This window comes from Mus musculus, chromosome 12 (genome assembly GCF_000001635.26).
Source record: "Mus musculus strain C57BL/6J chromosome 12, GRCm38.p6 C57BL/6J".
Lineage (NCBI taxonomy): Eukaryota > Metazoa > Chordata > Mammalia > Rodentia > Muridae > Mus > Mus musculus.
Genome location: NC_000078.6, coordinates 107,812,623 through 107,830,579, shown reverse-complemented (window position 1 = coordinate 107,830,579; position 17,957 = coordinate 107,812,623). Strand labels below are relative to the sequence as shown.

At 46.8% G+C, this 17,957-nt stretch overlaps 1 long non-coding RNA gene across 1 annotated transcript; it reads right to left on the bottom strand.

The window, feature by feature from the left end:
* Positions 1–4,878: 4,878 nt before the first annotated feature.
* On the bottom strand, positions 4,879–6,190 carry Gm33341. The gene is made up of 3 exons (XR_381909.1): positions 6,146–6,190; positions 5,079–5,256; positions 4,879–4,932 (listed from the first exon to the last, which is right to left on the bottom strand). It is a non-coding gene; the product is annotated as a predicted gene, 33341 (long non-coding RNA).
* Between the last annotated feature and the right edge of the window lie 11,767 nt (positions 6,191–17,957).

The following is a 17,957-nucleotide window of genomic DNA, read 5'->3' as shown; positions in this document are numbered from 1 at the left end:
GGCTAGGAGGAACAGAAGCCCAGGAAGGAGTCGTGGTTCCAGGATGTCACACAGTCTCTTGATAACCATGGAGGGATGGTATTGAATCCAGGCTCAGAGCTCTAGCTGTGACCTTGGGGAGGCTCAATGCCAGAACCTCAATCAGTGGAACTGGGCGTTCCAGCAGCTTGCAGGCCAGGATGTGTCCTTCCCCAGGGGTCCTTTGGACTTTAGGATGTACAGAAGGACGGAGGGGTAATGTAACAGTGCCCGACTGCTTCCCACTGTAGGGATACACGAAGGCAAGGGCAGGTCATCTCAGTGGGAGTACCTGCCAAGTGTGCCCTGCCAGTTTTGACTGGAAAGAAGGTTTGATGCAGGCAGCTTGTCTGTCAGACCCTAACATCTGCCTGCGACCTGAGAACATCCTCTCCAGCACCCTAGTTCCAGCGCTCTCCCTGGTTACCAGGGCTGCAGAGGGAAGAGTCCTGGGAAGCAGCCATGGCAGAGCCTCAGACTGTGCTGAGGCCCGTGGAGCCTGTTTCTTATCCATGCGTGATAGGACTTTTACATTTGACCTTCTGCGCCCATTGCGACAATACATCTTAGAAAGCTAAGTTCTCTTAAAGGAGTCATCTCTACTTCCTGCGGTGAACCGAGGACCTGAGTGAGTCTTTCAGGTGTGGTCCTTCAACCTGCCCTTTAGACCATCCCTGGACAATTAAGCCAAGAATGGAATTCTTCCGCTTTATCTAGAGCAGTGGTTCTCCACCATCCTAATGCATCCTTTAATACAGGTCTCCATGTTGCGGCGACCCCCGACCATAAAATTATTTTGTTGCTACTTCGTAACTGTGATTTTGTGACTGTTAATGAATTATAATGTGAATATCTGGTATGCAGAATATCTGATTTGTGACTCCCAAAGGGTCGAGACCCAGAGTTTGAGAACCGCTGATCTAGACCAGGCCACAAAGACTTCAAAGAAAACATAATTTCGAGGGGGGGGAGCTTATGATGGGGCAAGATGCTCTTTTAGATGGTCAAATACAGTCTACAGCAAGTATGACTGTTGAGACAACTTCTGGCGGCCATCTTGGGACAATGGTCACATACTGGGCTGACACCTTGACTGCTAAGATCCTTAGCTTGTAGGCTGAGGTGCTGGCCTGTCCCTGAGGTCACGATCCGTGTGGTTTTACAGGTGTCATTGTGCATCTCTTCTGAGATGGCTGGGACATTTCCTGACTCTGCACGCGCTGCTGGAGAGCTAGCTCCCTGCTAACCAAGGCTGGATGAACCTTGAAGCTTACACGCTGAGGGATGTCGTAGACGTTGCCTCAATGGATTCATTAGCAGGAGATGGACACTGGCTCATCTGTTTCTGGGTTTAAAGGAAACAAAGGCTCAGGGGAGTGAAACGGTTGTCCCGAGGCCACACAGCTCATTACTCTGTGATGGAGTTGGAAGGTCACCATGATTGGCCACTGTGATTCTATGTCCTCTGCAGTGCTAGGGGAGTCACAGGACAAGTTCATCACTAACAGCCATGTGCCCTCCAGCCCACCTCACCTTCCTACGCCCTTCTACAAATCTGGGCTCATCTTAACTACAACCGAGGGCCTTGATTTTCTTTCTTGTCTCAAAACGTCTGTAGTTGTGATTCAGACAGCCGCTGAGTGAGAAAGTGGTTTTTAGGGGACACTACTAGGGGACACGCAAACTTTCAAACTTCTGGTTTGTTCCCCAGAAGGCAATAAACAGTCTCTGCCCAGACTCCGGGGCTGAACGCTTTTTTAGTGCCTTGCATTTTTGGTGACAGTTTTGCAAATTGCGGGTAAAGAACCTAAATGTCTAATTAAGCCCCGAAGATGCACAGGAGTTTGAAGCAAATGATTGATGTTCACGGAGGTGCGGCTGTGTGACGGGGCCGCCTGACAGGGACTGCGAAACCCGCGCGGCAGTGATGGTTTGTTGTGATCCGCGTTGTCATTTTTTCATTACTGATTAAAATTAAAAATCTGCTTGGCAAATCCATTGTAAAAATCCCCTTCATGAGCATCGACGGGTACAAATTATTTTGTCAATCGTCTGGCAATCAAAATGGGGCTGGAGACCATTTCTAGCCCACACTTTTCTAAGCCCCCTCTCTCTCACGCCGCTGACTTTTCATAACAAAGTTTTAAAAAGCGTAGGTAGAAGTCTTGGCAGTGCTTGAAAAAAAAATCAAAAGATTCATCTGTATTTTTTTTTTTAATGAAATGTTCTGTTTGTGTGCGCCCCCTTCAGCCCCCTGCCGAGAGCGGAGGGGAAGGTTCTCGGAGGGAGAGCTGGTCTGTGCTCTGTAATTGTCTAATGCTGTGTAATGACAGGTGGATAACGGTAATAAAAGCCTTTATTAGGATAAAAATCTGTTTTGAGAATGGAAGCGTAAATTGTCTAAAGCTGCAAAGCAGGAAAGAAGTCTTGCTAGCCGGCAAACCGAGTGGAAGCTATCCACGGGCTCTCCACTGAGGTGGTTTTCCGTTTCATACTCACAGGTCACGTGAAAGACGGGGGAGGAAGGTGAGGGAGAACTTGCGTGTGGGTGGGAGCTCTGCATTAGGTCCTGGGCTCCAGACTTAGCATCCTACTGTGTGACTGTGAACCAGTCACATGCCCGCTCTGGTTCCAACAAGTGAAATGATTGATGACTCAGCCAGTCCAATCATCCAGTGTACTCTATACCCTGTTACCCAAAGCTTGAGAGTCAGCGAGGGGCCCCAAACCATTTCCTAACGTAGAACATGAGATAGATAAGCAACCGACCCTGGATTTGGAGCTCAAACCACCGAGAAGGATCCCATCCAGTATGAATGAGCCATGTATCTTAAGAAATATACCCACATCTCCCAGCCTCTGTCCCCCAAATCTGTGCTCAGGGTTCCATGAACTATCATTTGAAGACCACTTGGCAAAATACCTGCCCTACGATCCTGTCCTGAGTCCAGGGGGTGGGGGTGGGGGTGGGTCGTCATAGTCATGGGTTCAAGAACCCTTTGCTGGCCTTTGAGAAAGAAAGACTCCTGTTAGTCAGAGTAGTGCTGACTATAACCCTGGTTCCCAGGGTCCTGAGGCAGGAGGATCTCGAGTTTAAGAGTAGCCAATACTATATAGCAAGATCCTGTCTTAAATAGCACAAGCCAAACCCAAAAGCCAAAATGAGTGTTTTTAGATGAGAGAAATGAAGAAGGATTCTTTGTCCACATGGTGCTGCCCAGATCCCTGAAACCCAAAATTCTACAGAGAGCTTCAGCATGCTCCCAGACCCCTCATCATTGAAAATGGGGTGTCCTAAAGAGGCAGTGCATAGGACTGAGGGCCCAGAAGCACCACACTGGACTTTCAGGAAGACTCCAGTCTCTGAGGAGACTCAAGGCTCTGGGACAAAGGGACAGGTGGCACAGTGAAGGTGACTTCCAGTAACCTCCTTGAACTCTTAGACCTGAACAATACTTCTCTCTGTTTCCAGATGTTTGCCTACAGTGTATATACTTTCTTCCTCTCACTTTTCTTTTCTCTTTGCAGACCGTGAAGATTTGTAGTCTTCGGAAGGACAAGCGAGGGGTGTTCTTGTTAAAAGACTGAGTGACAGGGTCAGCCCTACTGAAAGGCAGCCTATCCTCTTTGTCTGCAGGACCAGCTGCCTGTTTAGCCTCATGGAGCACACACACACACACACACCCACACACACACCCACACAGACAAACACATACACACCCACACAGACACACACATACACACCCACACATACACACCCACACAGACACACACACACACACACATACACACACACACACACACACACACACAAACACACACATACACACACAGAGAGAGAGAGAGAGAGAGAGAGAGCCCGATTCCTCTGAAATCTGAAGGGTTACTGTCCAGCCTAATTCCCTTTCTGACTAAGCTGAAATATTTCTCTTCACACACAGTTGGCACGGAAGTCTCATACAGAGAATGGGGATAGCAAAAAAGTAAAAGCCCATCTGCACTCTCTCCTTTGTCTGTCTGTGGCCCATCAGGAGCAGGGCTCCCCAGAATCAAGGCCACAGAAATGGGAATCTCAAAACAAAAACAAAACAAAAACAAAAACAAAAACAAAAAACAAAAACAAAAACAAAACCCAACCCAACCCAAACCACCACCACCACCACCAACAACAACAACTAATAACATCAAAAACCAAAAATCCCCCAAAACAAAAAACTCTTTGTGATTGAACAATTTTCTTTTGGAAAGGGGGGGCTGGTCCATCCTATTTTGTAGGGTAATTTCCTCACACCTATATTTTGTGGATAATCTGTTAATGTGCCAAACCACAGCTGGAAAAGATGGCCATGGCACGCTCCCCACCCATGTGCTATGAACACCACCCACGGGGCTGGAGGAGTCTTTCCCAGTTCTCTTCTTCTCTGTGGGACAGGTGGGGGAGTGTTTTCTGAGACTTGTGTCCATTTGCATGTCCGCCCACCCACCTTATGGATCCATTGCCACACCATATTTAGATAAGCTAATGTTCCCCACAAGAACTCCCGAGGACCTTGGGCTGTGTGCTGGTGGGGGTCTGGGAAGGAACTTGAAGTAGTCTTTTCCCTAGAGGCAGAACCCACCTAGCTGGAGGGCAGACAAAGGTAGACCAGAGGGGCTGGGTAGAGAGGTATTGGCAGCAGGATATAAGCTTCATCCTTGCAGAATCTTTCGATTAAAAACCCAGCTTCTCTAATTGATGTGGATGTGGACTGATCTAAGGCCTGGGTGAGTCCACAGTTGCCAATTGCAGTCTTACCTCAGCGGCAGACATGACCAATCAGTCACAGACAACACCCTTTCTGCTTGAGCTCTGGGCCACCATCACCATCACCTGGCACAAGATGCCAAACCCAGAGGCTAATTGCAGCGTGGTCCCTGGGAAGGAGGAATTCAGGAGATAAGCCTCCTGGGAACTTTCTGGATAAGACTAGTCATGGGGAGCAGGGGGGGGGGGGAGAGGGAGGCACGCTGACTATCTGTAACTCAGGACGAGTTTAAGTTAGCACACACTGAGGGTTTACCTGGTGCTGGGCCAGAAGCTATGGCCGGCAGGAGTGGCTGAATGCCTGTATAACTCGTTCTCACATCAGCTAGAGTGCGGGAGAATCAACATGGCTTGGAATGATGAAGGGGGAAGACGATCCATCATGGAGAGGACCCGGACGGCTTCCCCAGGTTGCTGGTCTGCAATCTGGGTCTCTGCGGAGCCAGAGAAGATTGTGAAGTGGTTTCGTTGGCTGTGAAGGTCATCTGATTTCTATTTCTTTCTCCTCCAGCTCCATGTCTCTATCATCAAGGCTGGGGCCACGCCAAGGACCCTTCACCAGATCAATTAAGACAAATGTTGGAATCACGCCAGGAAGCAAGAGTTTTATACCAATGGCCATGAACACTATTCTTTTACTCATTAGCTCACTTAAGGAATTTTAATCAAGTACCCACTGCATATCGGGCCCCAATGAAACCCTGTGATAAGGAAGCCAATGGAGATAGGGCGTCCTTCCTTCCAAACGTCTGTGTTGTGAGTATTATTGATGTGTTCAGGTCACTTCCAACTGTGTTTAGAAGTCAGATAAGTGATATAACACAGGGCTTCGGTCTTCAGGAGGCAGCTCTGCTTTCCTGGAGTCCCCAGTCCCCACCGTTGCAAACCAATTTGTTCTGTGTGGTGAGAAGACAGGGGTGATAACCTAACATGGAGTGTCACAGACCCCTGTGTGGAGTGGACAGACTGCAGATGTCTGAAGTCCCAGGCTCCCTGCTTAACCACAGAGTTTCCCACCACAGAAGTCCACTGGATCCTCTCTGCAGATCCTAGAACTAGGGGTTGCGAATGTGTCTGTCTGTCCTAAGGTCACATAGCACATGCGTGACAGGGGCTGACACAGCTCCAGGAAGTCTGATTGAAAAGATCTCATTCCAGTCCTGCCACACTGAAACCATGAACCCTTCCCATGGATTTCAATGTGTTTACCTGGAGCGGGTAATGGTAGCCAAGGGAAGGACGTGGCTTTGGAATTAGAATGACCCCACCGATTTGCTAGACCATCTATGGGTGGTATGGCTTTGGTCATAGAAACCTACTGACCCCCAGTTTATCATCTTCAGAGTGCAGCAGAGGTGAGCAGTGACAGATGGAAGGAACAGGTAAAAAGGCTGGGCAGGAGCACAGGGTGGCAGGAGTCTACTATTGCCCATGACCGTGTCATAGTCAACCTTGCAGTGGGTGCCTCAGCCTCCAGGGAGAGGCTCCAGGCCGTTTTGTAATCCACCCTCAAGCTGCCACACCAGGCCCTGATCACACACACACATTGTCCTGAAATGCTCTCTGTCTCTGTCAATGCTGATACATACTTGTCGTGGGCGGTGTTCCCACTATCAGGCATTTGGTGGAATCATAAAAACCCATTCCCACCCTGCCTAATACATTTTCATGTCTCTTCCTTGACAGGCTTGGGTGTGTTGGATCTGGGAAGGGGCTCTCAGTCTTTGATCCCATACTTCGGGGTTGCTTGAGAGTGGGTGGTGTTTAAGGACAGTCCAGGCAGGAAGCTGGGGCCTCTGAGATTATCTTTGCTGCAATGGATATCAAGGGAAGGGCAAGGCCAGGGTGTTGCCACCATGGTATACCTACTACTCTTCCTGCAGCTCCTGGGTCCCTGAGGCTGTTCCATAGTAAGTGTTCAGGTTTGCCTTGCTTGGAACCATGTGCTTATGGCTAATATCCCCAAGCCTCATTTAAAACAAAACAGGAATAATAAAAACACTCACCCATGCTGTTATATGATTGGATAGCACTATGCAAGGAAACGTTTGTGCCCAGAGCCTCCTCATGATGTGTCTTGGTTGGGGTTTTATTGCTGTAAGAGTCACCATGACCGAGGCAACTCTTATAAAGGAAAACATTCAATCCGGGCTGGCTCTCAGTTTCAGAGGTTTAGTCCATTACCATAATGGTAGGAAGCATGGCAGAGTGCAGGCAGACATGGTGCTGGAGAAGGAGCTGAGAGATCTACATCTTGATGGGCAGGCAGCAGAAAGGGGACTGTGCCACACTGGACATAGCTTGAGCACTGGAGACCTCAAAGCCCACCCCACAATGACACACTTCCTTCAAGGGCACATCGACTCTAACAAGGACATACCTCCTAATAGTGCCACTCCTTGTGAGCCAAGCATTGTAACACACAAGTCTATGTGGACCAGCCCTATTCATACCACCAGATGGTGAGAAGCCGGGACATCGATGTCAAGGTGTCAGTAGGCACATGTAGAGCCCACCTGTGGTTGGAGGCGTACCTATGTTTTAACATCTGAGAAGATCATGGTAACTCCGGTTGGGGGTGGGGGTGCTAGGTATTATTAGCTTATATTTGCTTACAGAAACCAAGATTTTGGGAGAGAATGCACAGCCAGGTGAAGCTGAGGAAGTTTGTTTAGTGGGCCCATGTTTTCTCCCAGCCTCATCTGTGAGTCAGGTCCAAAGCTTCTGAGAGGGTCTCGGGACAGGTAGCATGTTAAAGTTGGGTAGGAGGAAGCTTGGCCTCTCCCATTGGCAGCTCAGCTGGGTCATCTAAGCCTGTGTGTCAGTCATGCGTACCTCAGGTTTTGCTGGTGGTACCTCCCTCTGTAGGTACAAGCACATTGGTCTGTGACTGGACACATCAAACACACACAGAGCTCAAACTTCAAGTTGGGCTTTTCAGCTGTGGCTTTTTTGGCAGGCAAAGCTATCATTTTTTTTCCCAAGCCAAGTGGCGGATTGAGTGTACCAGCTACAACCTGCCATTAACCACTCTTGCTATTGGGAGCTGTGGTCTGTGAGGAGGCTCTGGGGGTGGGGTTCAGTGGGTAGTGGAATCATGTGATCTATTCTCTTTCAGTTTGGAGCTCTTGCATCCATTTTGATGGCACCTCCTCAGGACATAACTGGGTAGAGAATGCCTCAGCAGTTGGGGGATGAAACCTTCTCACTCAATAAATAGACCATGCAGATTCCCTGGGAACCCATGCAAGGCTTCTACAGTGGACTGCATTTGTCTAGAGATTGGTCTCCTCCTTAGGGAGAGGTGCCAGGTCTCTTCATTCTCCAGCCAGCACAAGTTTCAGTGTTTCCAAGCTCTGCTTTTGGAAACTGAAGCCCAGCTACTTTCTACAATAATAGTTGTACTCGCATCTGGCTGAGCCTGGAGCTCTTCAGTGCTGCTCCCTGGCTGTCTCTGTGGATGCTCTGTCCATCTCTAGAATTGATGCTCTAGACAGAAGACACTCCTGTGTCTAGTGGACAGATGAATGGATGAGAGGGTGGGTTGGTGTATGGGTGAATGAGTAGATGGGTGGCTAAATGGATACATGGATGGCTGACGTCTTTGTCAGGGTTACTGTTGCTGTGATGAAACACCATGATCAAAAGCAACTTGGGGAGGAAAAGGCTTGCTTGGCTTATGCGTCCATGTTGTTGCTCATCATTGAAGGAAATCAGGACAGGAAGTCAGACACGGCAGGAATCTGGAGGCAGGAGCTGATGCAGAGGCCATGGAGGGGTGCTGCTCACTGGCTTGCTCTTCAGGGCTTGCTCAGCCTGCTTTTTTATAGAACTCACGATCACTACCCAGGGATGGCATCACTGACAATGGTCTGGGCCCTCCCTCCCTTATACATCACTAATTTAAAAAATGCCCTGTAGCCTGATTATATGGAGGCATTTTTCATAAGTGAGGTTCCCCCTCCTCTCAGGTGACTTTAGCTCTAGCCAGCATAGGTAGGTAGGATGGATGACTGGACAAGGGGTGGATACTTGGGTATACAGATTCATGAGTAGATGGGTGAATGAGTGGGTGAATGAAATGGATGTGTGTGTGTGGGTGGGTGGGTGGTGGTGGGGATGAACAGCAGATGTTTGGATGAGTGTATAGTCGAGGGATGGGTCCATCAATGGGTGGATGGATCCGTGGGTGGGTGGAGGAATGATAATGGATGAGTGGATGGATGGAGGGATTGGTCATTAAATGAATGAGTAAGTGGATAGGTGAGCAGATGGATGGGGTAACTGACAGATGGACCGATGGACACATGGATGGATAGATGGGTAGATGGGTAAGTGGATGGGTGGGTTAGTTGGTGATTAGATGGTTGGGTGGATGGATCAATCAATTAACGCTTGAAGGATTTAGCCTCAACTGGGGTATGTTTTAACAGAACCACCACCAATTCTGTGTCCTGGTAAATGATACAAGTTCTTGTGTGTAACACCTGCTTTATCAATGATCTGGACCTGCTAGCTTCCATATAATGAACTTCTCCAGGTCAGTATTTTGTCTCTCCACAATTAATGATTGACACAAGGTCTAGAATAGCAGGTGTTGGTTCACATTCATTGAAAGGAGTCACTGGTGGGAGTTTTACCATTTAAGGGAGGGATTCTGCCATTCTTACTTTGGTCCCCGTGACTCATCTCAGGAGGATCTTTCATTTAATGACTGTAGAATCCTGAGTGTGGGGAGAAGATGCTAGAGACGTTTAGTACATATAAAAGCTCTGAGTATGGTATGAATCCCAATAGAGATCAGAGTGTGGATGCTGATCCAGAAGCATGTATTCCTTCTGCTGTCAGAGGCTGGGAGTAGCCAGAGTCTGTGGTCAGAGGCAGCATGGGCATCATTTGGACTGGGCAGGTCATCATGCTGTAAAAGCAATTTAAACTCCCAGTGCCTTGACAGGACACTGGTTTTCTTCTTACTCATACAACATATCCAAGAGCACTATCTGGGACAGACAGGCAGGTCAGCTCACCGTTGGGGCTCAGACCCAACAGACTCTAGTTGAAATGCCACATACAGTCACAGGACAAATGTCATGCTGACTCTTTAAGTTTCCACCATGAAGCTCCTCATATTTCATTGGCCAAGGATGTTGCATGGCAACACCCAACTGCAGAGGCCCCCAAGGTGAATCCTTCCTTAACATCAGGAGGAGAATTCAGAATGTAGGCACACTTCTGACAACAGCTACATTACCTTTCTGAGATTTAATTGATAACTCTAGGGGGAGTTGCTTCCACCCTCTAAGTCTGAGTATCTCAAAGAGCCAAAGAGGGAGAGAATAATGCGCATTTATTCATCAGGCTAAGGGGAGGATTAAATGGGTCAATACACTTAAAAAATACCTAGTCTCTGCTCACTTCTTTATAGGTCATTTGCCAACTGATGAACGGATGAATACTGGGGAGAGAGTGGTAAGAAAAGATCAGGATTTGGTTGCAGCTTTCCTGGGGTTATTTTCTAGTCAGTGAGATGGCAGTCAAAATAAACAGAGGGGCTGAGGACAGTGATAGGTGCTTTGGAAGAATATGTGGTCCACCAATTGTAAAAAATGGTTCTAGGTCCCCCCCGCAGCTATTGCCATGGGGCTCTCATTGGTCTCTTTAATTCTTTCACCAACTGTATGGGACAGATATTTATTTCAACACACACACACACACACACACACACACACACACACACACACACACACACACACACGACTGTTCACAGCTTCAAAGTCCAACTTGGTTTCATCCCACCATGGTGCCTCTTCCAAACCTCATCCTTCTGATGGAATAGTCTGAGTTTTCACTGATAGCAAGAAGAGAAACAAAAACGATCTTCATTGTCATTACCAATTAACTGTCACCTTCCCTTTAGGGAAGTTTGCTGTCATTAACAGACCATTCCCCAACTCTTCTTCCCTACTGAGGCTCAGTCTATGCCACGGGCAGCCAGGCAGAAGTTGGCCATTACAAAAAAGTCCTGAAGTTTATTTTGGGTGATTTCTGATGCTTCACAGCTCAGAAGACAAAGGCTGGCCTGTCCCCATCTACTCTCCCTGCTGGAAGTCAACCCTCAGGGGTTCTAGGAAAGAAGGTCAAGATAATGTCACTCAGGGAGAGGATCACGGGGTGTAGTTGACAGCAGCAGGTTTTCAGCCAAGTTGAAATCAAGGCATAGTCTGTTTCTAGGCCCTGACTTACTCAACTAAAGTCAGCTCAGCTAAACTCAGCTTAGCTTAACTCAACTCAACTGAGTCCAATTCAACTCTCTCCCAGCTCAGCTCAACATACCTTCTCCTTGGTTCTACCCAGTGTGTTAGTTAGGGTTTTACTGCTTTAAAAAGACACCATGATCAAGGCAACTGTTGTACGGACAATGTTTAATTGAGGCTGGCTTACAGGTCCAGAGGTTCAGTCCATTATCATCAAGACATGGCAGCATCCAGGCAGTCATGGTGCAGGAGGAGTTGAGAGTTCTACATCTTGATCTGAAGGCTGCTAGCAGAATACTGGCTTCCAGGCAGCTAGGACTAGGGTATTAAAGCCCACACCCAAATGACACACCAACTCCAAGGCCATACCTACTCCAACAAGTCCACACCTCCAAATAGTGGCACTCCCTGGGCCAAGCATATACAAACTATCACACCCAATTTGGTTCAATTTAGCACAACTCAGCTATAGTCCCCTCAACTTGATTGAGCTCCACAGACACAGAATTATTCCATAATCACAGAGGCATTTGTTGGGCACCAAAGGTAGATTCTCTGTAGCTTGCTTCCCTTAGAAATTCGTAGTTGGTTACTGAAACATAGCATTTGGTGAGAAGAGTGTAAATACCAACATGTAATATCCAAGGCTGTGCACGCCTAGTGGAAGGAGTCACATGCTTTTCCTCATTGGGGGTTTTCAGAAGTCTCATTATAATTTCTACCATCTCCAGTAAAATGTAATTTGAATTAATAATGGAGGGCTGGGGCAAAAAGACCACCCAAAAAAGAGGGGCAGTGCCTTGCAGGGTGGAGCAAGTAGGCCAATCAGAGTAGATTTGGAGGATCAGAAGGGACCATGGGGTAGAGATAAAAGGCTTTGAGCTTTGAGGCAGTTGGCTCTGAGGTAGTTCAGGAGTTTAGATTTTTCTGTAAGAACAGGCACCTGCCAGGTGATTTTATTTTATTTTAGGGAACACCAGGGGGTGGGGGAGGGACGGTGATTCCTCTTCTACCTGTGAGGAGACAGAGGTGGGCAGCATTTCTGATGGTTGGTGTCATGACCTTTAGGTAGGAACTAAGTGACTTCATAGCTTTTCCTTAGATGCGTCTAGATCCTCTGTCCTTGGCTGTCATCCATCTGCCCCAGTGTGATTCAAATCATCTTTCCACTCCCTGAGTGTCCAGAGAGCAGAAGCTGGCAGGGGTTAGAACAAAGAGAGTGCTTAGGAGAAGGCAGAAGCCTCACAGCGTACAGAGAGAAGGAGGAGGACAGCTGAGCACAGGTCTTCAAATTCACAAAAGTGCCATGCCACATGGAAGGAATTTAACTTAACTGTAAACTGGTGGTCCCTTAAAATATTCATTTGTCTGTCCGCCCATCCATCTGTCCGTCTGTCCATCCGTCCGTCCGTCTGTCCATCCATCCACCCACCCATCCATCTGTCTGTCCATTCATCCATCCATCCATCCATCCATCCATCCATCCATCCATCCATCCATCCATCCATCCATCTATCTGCTCATGTATGTGTGTAGGTAAGAAGCCTTACTTCCAGGAATCTGTTCTCTCCCTCTACCATATGGATTCTGAGTCAGGTCAACAGGTCAAGGCCCAGTTTTTTCAGGTCTCTTATCTAAGACCCGAAGGTTCCTATCTTGGGAAATATTATTCATAATGCTCCTCTAATGAACATTAAAATTCAAATGAGAGTTAAGTGCTTAAGGAAATAGTTGCAAATGTAAGAAAAATAAGGAGATTATAGTAATACTCATGGACCCATAACTTGAAATAAATAATGTTTGGCCAAAGTGGCATTGGTAGGTTATTTTGGAAATAAGCTCTTTGACAATTACATCTTTGTTCCACTAGACCCCTCTCCAGATTCTTCTTACTTCCTGCCTGAAGCACTGTAGCTAGAGTTGTATATATTCCCTTCCACACTTTTGTTAAGTGTGAATAATATCTGTTAACAAATTTTAAACTCAAATATAGGTATAATACCTTGATGCATAGTATTTAGCAACATAGTCTAATAAGTTTAATCCATTTACATTTATTGTAATTCTTAGGATTTCATTTTATTTTACTTTTTAAATTAAAAAAATACATTTAGCTTATTGTGTGTGTGTGTGTTGGATATCCACATTCTATAATGTATATGTGGTGGTGTGGTGGTCTGAGGACAGCTTTTGGGAGTCAGTTCCCCCTCCACCATCTGGGTTCCTGGGATAAAAATTCAGATCTTCAGCCTTAATGGAAAGCCATCTTGTTGGCCTTTTTATTTTGAAATAAAGTCATCACTTGGTACCTATAGGAGATCAATTTTATGACCCCTGGATATATATATAAAAAATCCAAGGATGTTCATGCTTCTTATACAAAATGATAGATATTTGCCTCTAACTCCTCACATCCTACTGATACATTCTCACCTCCAGATGACCTGAAATACTGAGTCCAGTGTAATTGGCATATACACAGTTGTCACTGCCTATAATAATGACAAGAGAATAATCTATGCATGTTCAATGAAGGTGAACCTTTTTGTCCCCCTCAAATGCTTTGCCTTAGTTAGGGCTTCATTGCTGTGACCAAAGCCTCTTTATAAAGGACTACATGAAATTGGGGCTGGCTTACAGTTTCAGAGGTTCAGAACACTATTATCATGGCAGGAAGCATGGCAGTGTGCTAGAATCTTGATCCAGAGGCAGCAACAAGAGACTGGCTTCCACAGCCAGCCAGCAGGACGGTCTCTTCCACACTGGGCGGAGCTTCAGCATAGAACCTAAAAGCTCACCCCCACAGTGACACACTTCCTCCAACAAGACAAGACCACACCTCCTGATAGTATTACTCCCTGTGGGCCACACATTCAAACATGTCAGTCTATGGGGGCCAAACCTATTCAAACCACCATGTGTCTTTTACTCGTGCTTGTTTGAATCTGCAGGCACAGGATCTGTGGATGCACAGGCCAACTGTATGTGCTATGTGATGTTTAGAATGAATTGTGGCAATTTTCACACCCTCCCTCTTCTCCTGACCCCCTTTCCTCTCAGAAAGTTTCCCTACTGCTTATAGGACTTAAAAATATTTTTAAAAATTATTTTTTAATGCAAGCAATTCTAATTAGACTCAGTGGGTTAGGAAAAGAAGGAAAAAAGGAAAACCTTTTTTAAAGAATTTTTTATTTGTATCTTACTACGCAGAATGGCAAGCTATGACCTCTGAGCTAAATCCAGGCAGCTGCCTGCTCCTTCGAGACTTGCATTGTGGGAATGGTACTGCCTAGCTACTTACACGTCCCTCTGGTGGCATCCACAGCAGGAAGGCCACAGCGAGTAGCTTTGAGAGAGACTATGGGTTTCCAAGTTGAAAAGACTGGCTCTGTGCCCTGCATGGAAAACATTTGCCAATCTTTGTCTATAGAATTGATTTTATATCTTGTAGCTCCTAGCTTGATATTAATATATTCTGTATTTTTTTAAAAAGCAATTACTCTCAAATTGTTAGTTAACAATGAATACCTAAGGCAATTCTTAGTCTTTATCAGCTTAACCCAGAATTATTTATTAGTGAATTATTCTCCTTAATAAACTGTTCAACATTTCCAAGGTACTTCAGCTAACCTTTGCATTGATTATTCTTATTTCTGTATCAATACTTTTTCCATTTGCAGGCCCACATTGCATCTTCAGTTCCACCTTTCTGATTGATCCCCCCTTTTTTATTAGATATTTTCTTTATTTATATTTCAAATGTTATCCCTTTTCCTGGTTTCCCCTTCTAAAACCCCCTATCCCATCCCCCTTCCCCCTGCTCACCAACTCACCCACTCCGGTTTCCCTGTCCTGGCATTCTCCTACACTGGGGCATCGAGTCTTCATAGGACCAAGGGCTTCTCCTCCCATTGATGACCAACAAGGACATATGTGGCCAGAGCCATGTGTCCCTCCATGTGTACTCTTTGGTTGGTGGTTTAGTCCCTGGGAGCTCCGGGGGTACTGGTTGGTTCATATTGTTGTTCCTCCTATGGGGCTGCAAACCCCTTCAGCTCCTTCTGTCCTTTCTCTAGCTCCTCCATTGGGGACCCCATGCTCAGTCCAGTGGTTGGCTGCGAGCAGCCACCTCTGTATTTGTCAGGCACTGATAGAGCCTCTCATTGGGCTCAAAGGCACCCCCTGGCCTGATGTAAGCCAGACTTTCATTTCCTGTCCTGCTTTTTCGTTTCTAGACTCTTCCACAACTGTGTGGCAGTTGCTTGCTTTCTTCTCTTACCGTTTATTCCAGTTTGAGTTATATCTCCATTTTGACTTCGGGTGATGCTCTCTTTGTTTCCAGCATGGCTTTGCTGTTCAGCAGTTGGTTGTTATCTTGCTTTCATTTCCTGTTATTGCAATAAGACAGCCTGACAGAGTCAACGTGAGGGAGAAACCCAAGATGGCAGCAACTTGCAGCAGCGAGTCACATCCACAACTGAGGACAGAGGGCAATGAATGAACGCATGGCCAGCTCCATTACCCTGTTCTTATACAGCCCAGGATGCCCTGCCGAGGGAATGGTGCTGCTCCAGGTTCATCTTCCCACCTTAATTAACTCATTTAGAATAATCCCCTCCCCAGGCATGCACACAGGCCACTCAGGTCTACATGAGGCTCATTCCCCGATGACTCTACACTGTGCCACACTGGCAAAGCCAACCGTCACAATAGTCATAATACAAGTAGCATTTGTATGTGTTGGGACTCGGGTACAGAAGGTGGCCAGTCTTGGGGCCAGATCAGCCACCCCCACCCCATATTGAGTAGACATCTGAGAGTCCTAGTGATCATGCTGGATAATGTTACTGGCATGGTGGACAGATCCCTGAGTCAGAGAAAGATGACCTTGGGTGTGAATCTACTTTGTAAACTTTAAAGTTCTTTTTTAATGAGAGGTGTGAGCTCTCAATGTTTCATCTCTAACAGAGTGATTTTCAAAGTTCTTTCTATGTATTGAAATTAGTGGGAAAGCTGCCTACACATGCTATTTCTGCCTTCCCATCCCGGCAAAGGCGTGTCATGCATCTATCTGTGTCCCTGATGTGACCTCCACACAGCTCTACAGTGAGCCCCTTTCTTCTCCCAGTCCTTTGGTCCAACAGACCCGTGTTTCCAGGATAGGTGTTCCTGGCTTCTTCCTGGTTCACTGCCTGTTGTCTTCTGGCCTCTAAAGGTGTGTGTCCCTGGTTCTCTTTATCTGGTTCACTGGCCCACCTCCAAGTCACCATCCCCAAATTCATGTTCCCTCCCCCACTCTGGTTATTCCATACTAACTCATCACCTTTTGTCTAGATGAAGAGACAATTCTAACCGGTCTCTTTGTGTTCCAGGATATATGATTATCACCCTTCCCCCACTAATAAAGAGGGATCAGTGTCCAAATCAGAACCTGGAATTAATTCCCACAGCCTAGACCCCATCTGTGGCTTCTGATTGGACCATGACTGTTCTCTTCCATACTCCTCAGCCTCAGGTCAGACACTGCCTTCCCAGGAAAGGACTCTCCTTGCTAAACTGCTACAACCCCCACCCCCACCGTCTCCTTCCAAGCTACTGCACTGTTCGGTTCTTCAAGACCCTATCATCAAACAGGACTTGATTTATTTCTTGGTTTGCTTGTGATCTGCTTTCAAAGCATGAGTGTGACCCCTGCCAGGGCAAGGGACTGGGGCGCTCTTCCTCACTGTGGATTTCCCAGAGCTGAAGGTCTGAGCATCCACTACTGTGAGTTCCTCACAGTGTTTCTCATTGTTCTTTATAAATCAGCTACTTTTCTTGTTACTGTAAGGAAACATCCAACCACATCAACTTAAATGGGAAAGGGTTTCTTTTGGCCCACAGTTTGAGAGTGCACAGTTAGATCCGGCAGGAGAGTGAGGCTACAAAGCAGGGCAATCCACACTCTTGCTCTGCACACTCGCTTCTTTTTATTCAGTCCAAGACCTCAGTCCACACCAGGAATGGCGCTGCCCACCATCAAGGTGTGTCTTTCCACGTGAATTAACCAAATCTAGAAACACCCCCTCAGACTTGTCCGAGGGTTTGTTTCCTAGATGGTTCTGTTGTCAGGCCGAGAATCTTAAAAGCTATCACACTTTCTGTGTTACCTCCTTCATTTCCTACTGCTCTATCAAGCAGAGACCCCTGTGCCCATTACAGAGACAAGGCATATGAAATCCCCATAAACTAGATTCCCACGGGACCCTAAGCCAGAGAGAGGCAGAACCAAGGGGAAGCTTCTCTTGGCTCGATTCACACTGTCTGTGCTCATTTTCACCTATCAGGTTACTCTCTGAGCACAGATTTAGAGTCTGGTGTAGAGGTCAAGGCAGGAGCAGTTGCTGAGTCACAATGTCAACAAAACTTTTGCTTTAAGTTATTGAAGGACTCCAGGGTTCCCAGAATCAGAGCACCGGATGGCAGACATCCTTGCAAATGCCCACACAATGGTTGGCATTATGCAGAGGCATTTAAAAAAAATCGACTCTGTTTTGGACTCTTTCGAACCATAAAAAAGCCAGTGTGAAACCACAGAACTTCTATGTTTCTTGTTCTCTTAAAACTAAAAAAGAAGAATTAAAAAAAAAGAAAGAAAAGAAGTAGAGGGAGGGGGAGGGCTGGATTATTTGAACCGTATTTTGCAAACGCCAGCTCCTCTCGCTGGCTGCAGCAGCTGGTGCCAAGCTTCAACTCACCACACATTTTCACAGGCCCAGCTATTACCTCTGCAAACAGCTGCCTGCAGTGGAATTACTGACAGGGCTCAGAGCCTGGGCAAGACAAGGCTTTGCCACGATGCCTGCCGAACGCGCAGCTCTCCACCCGGCTCTGGGGATCCA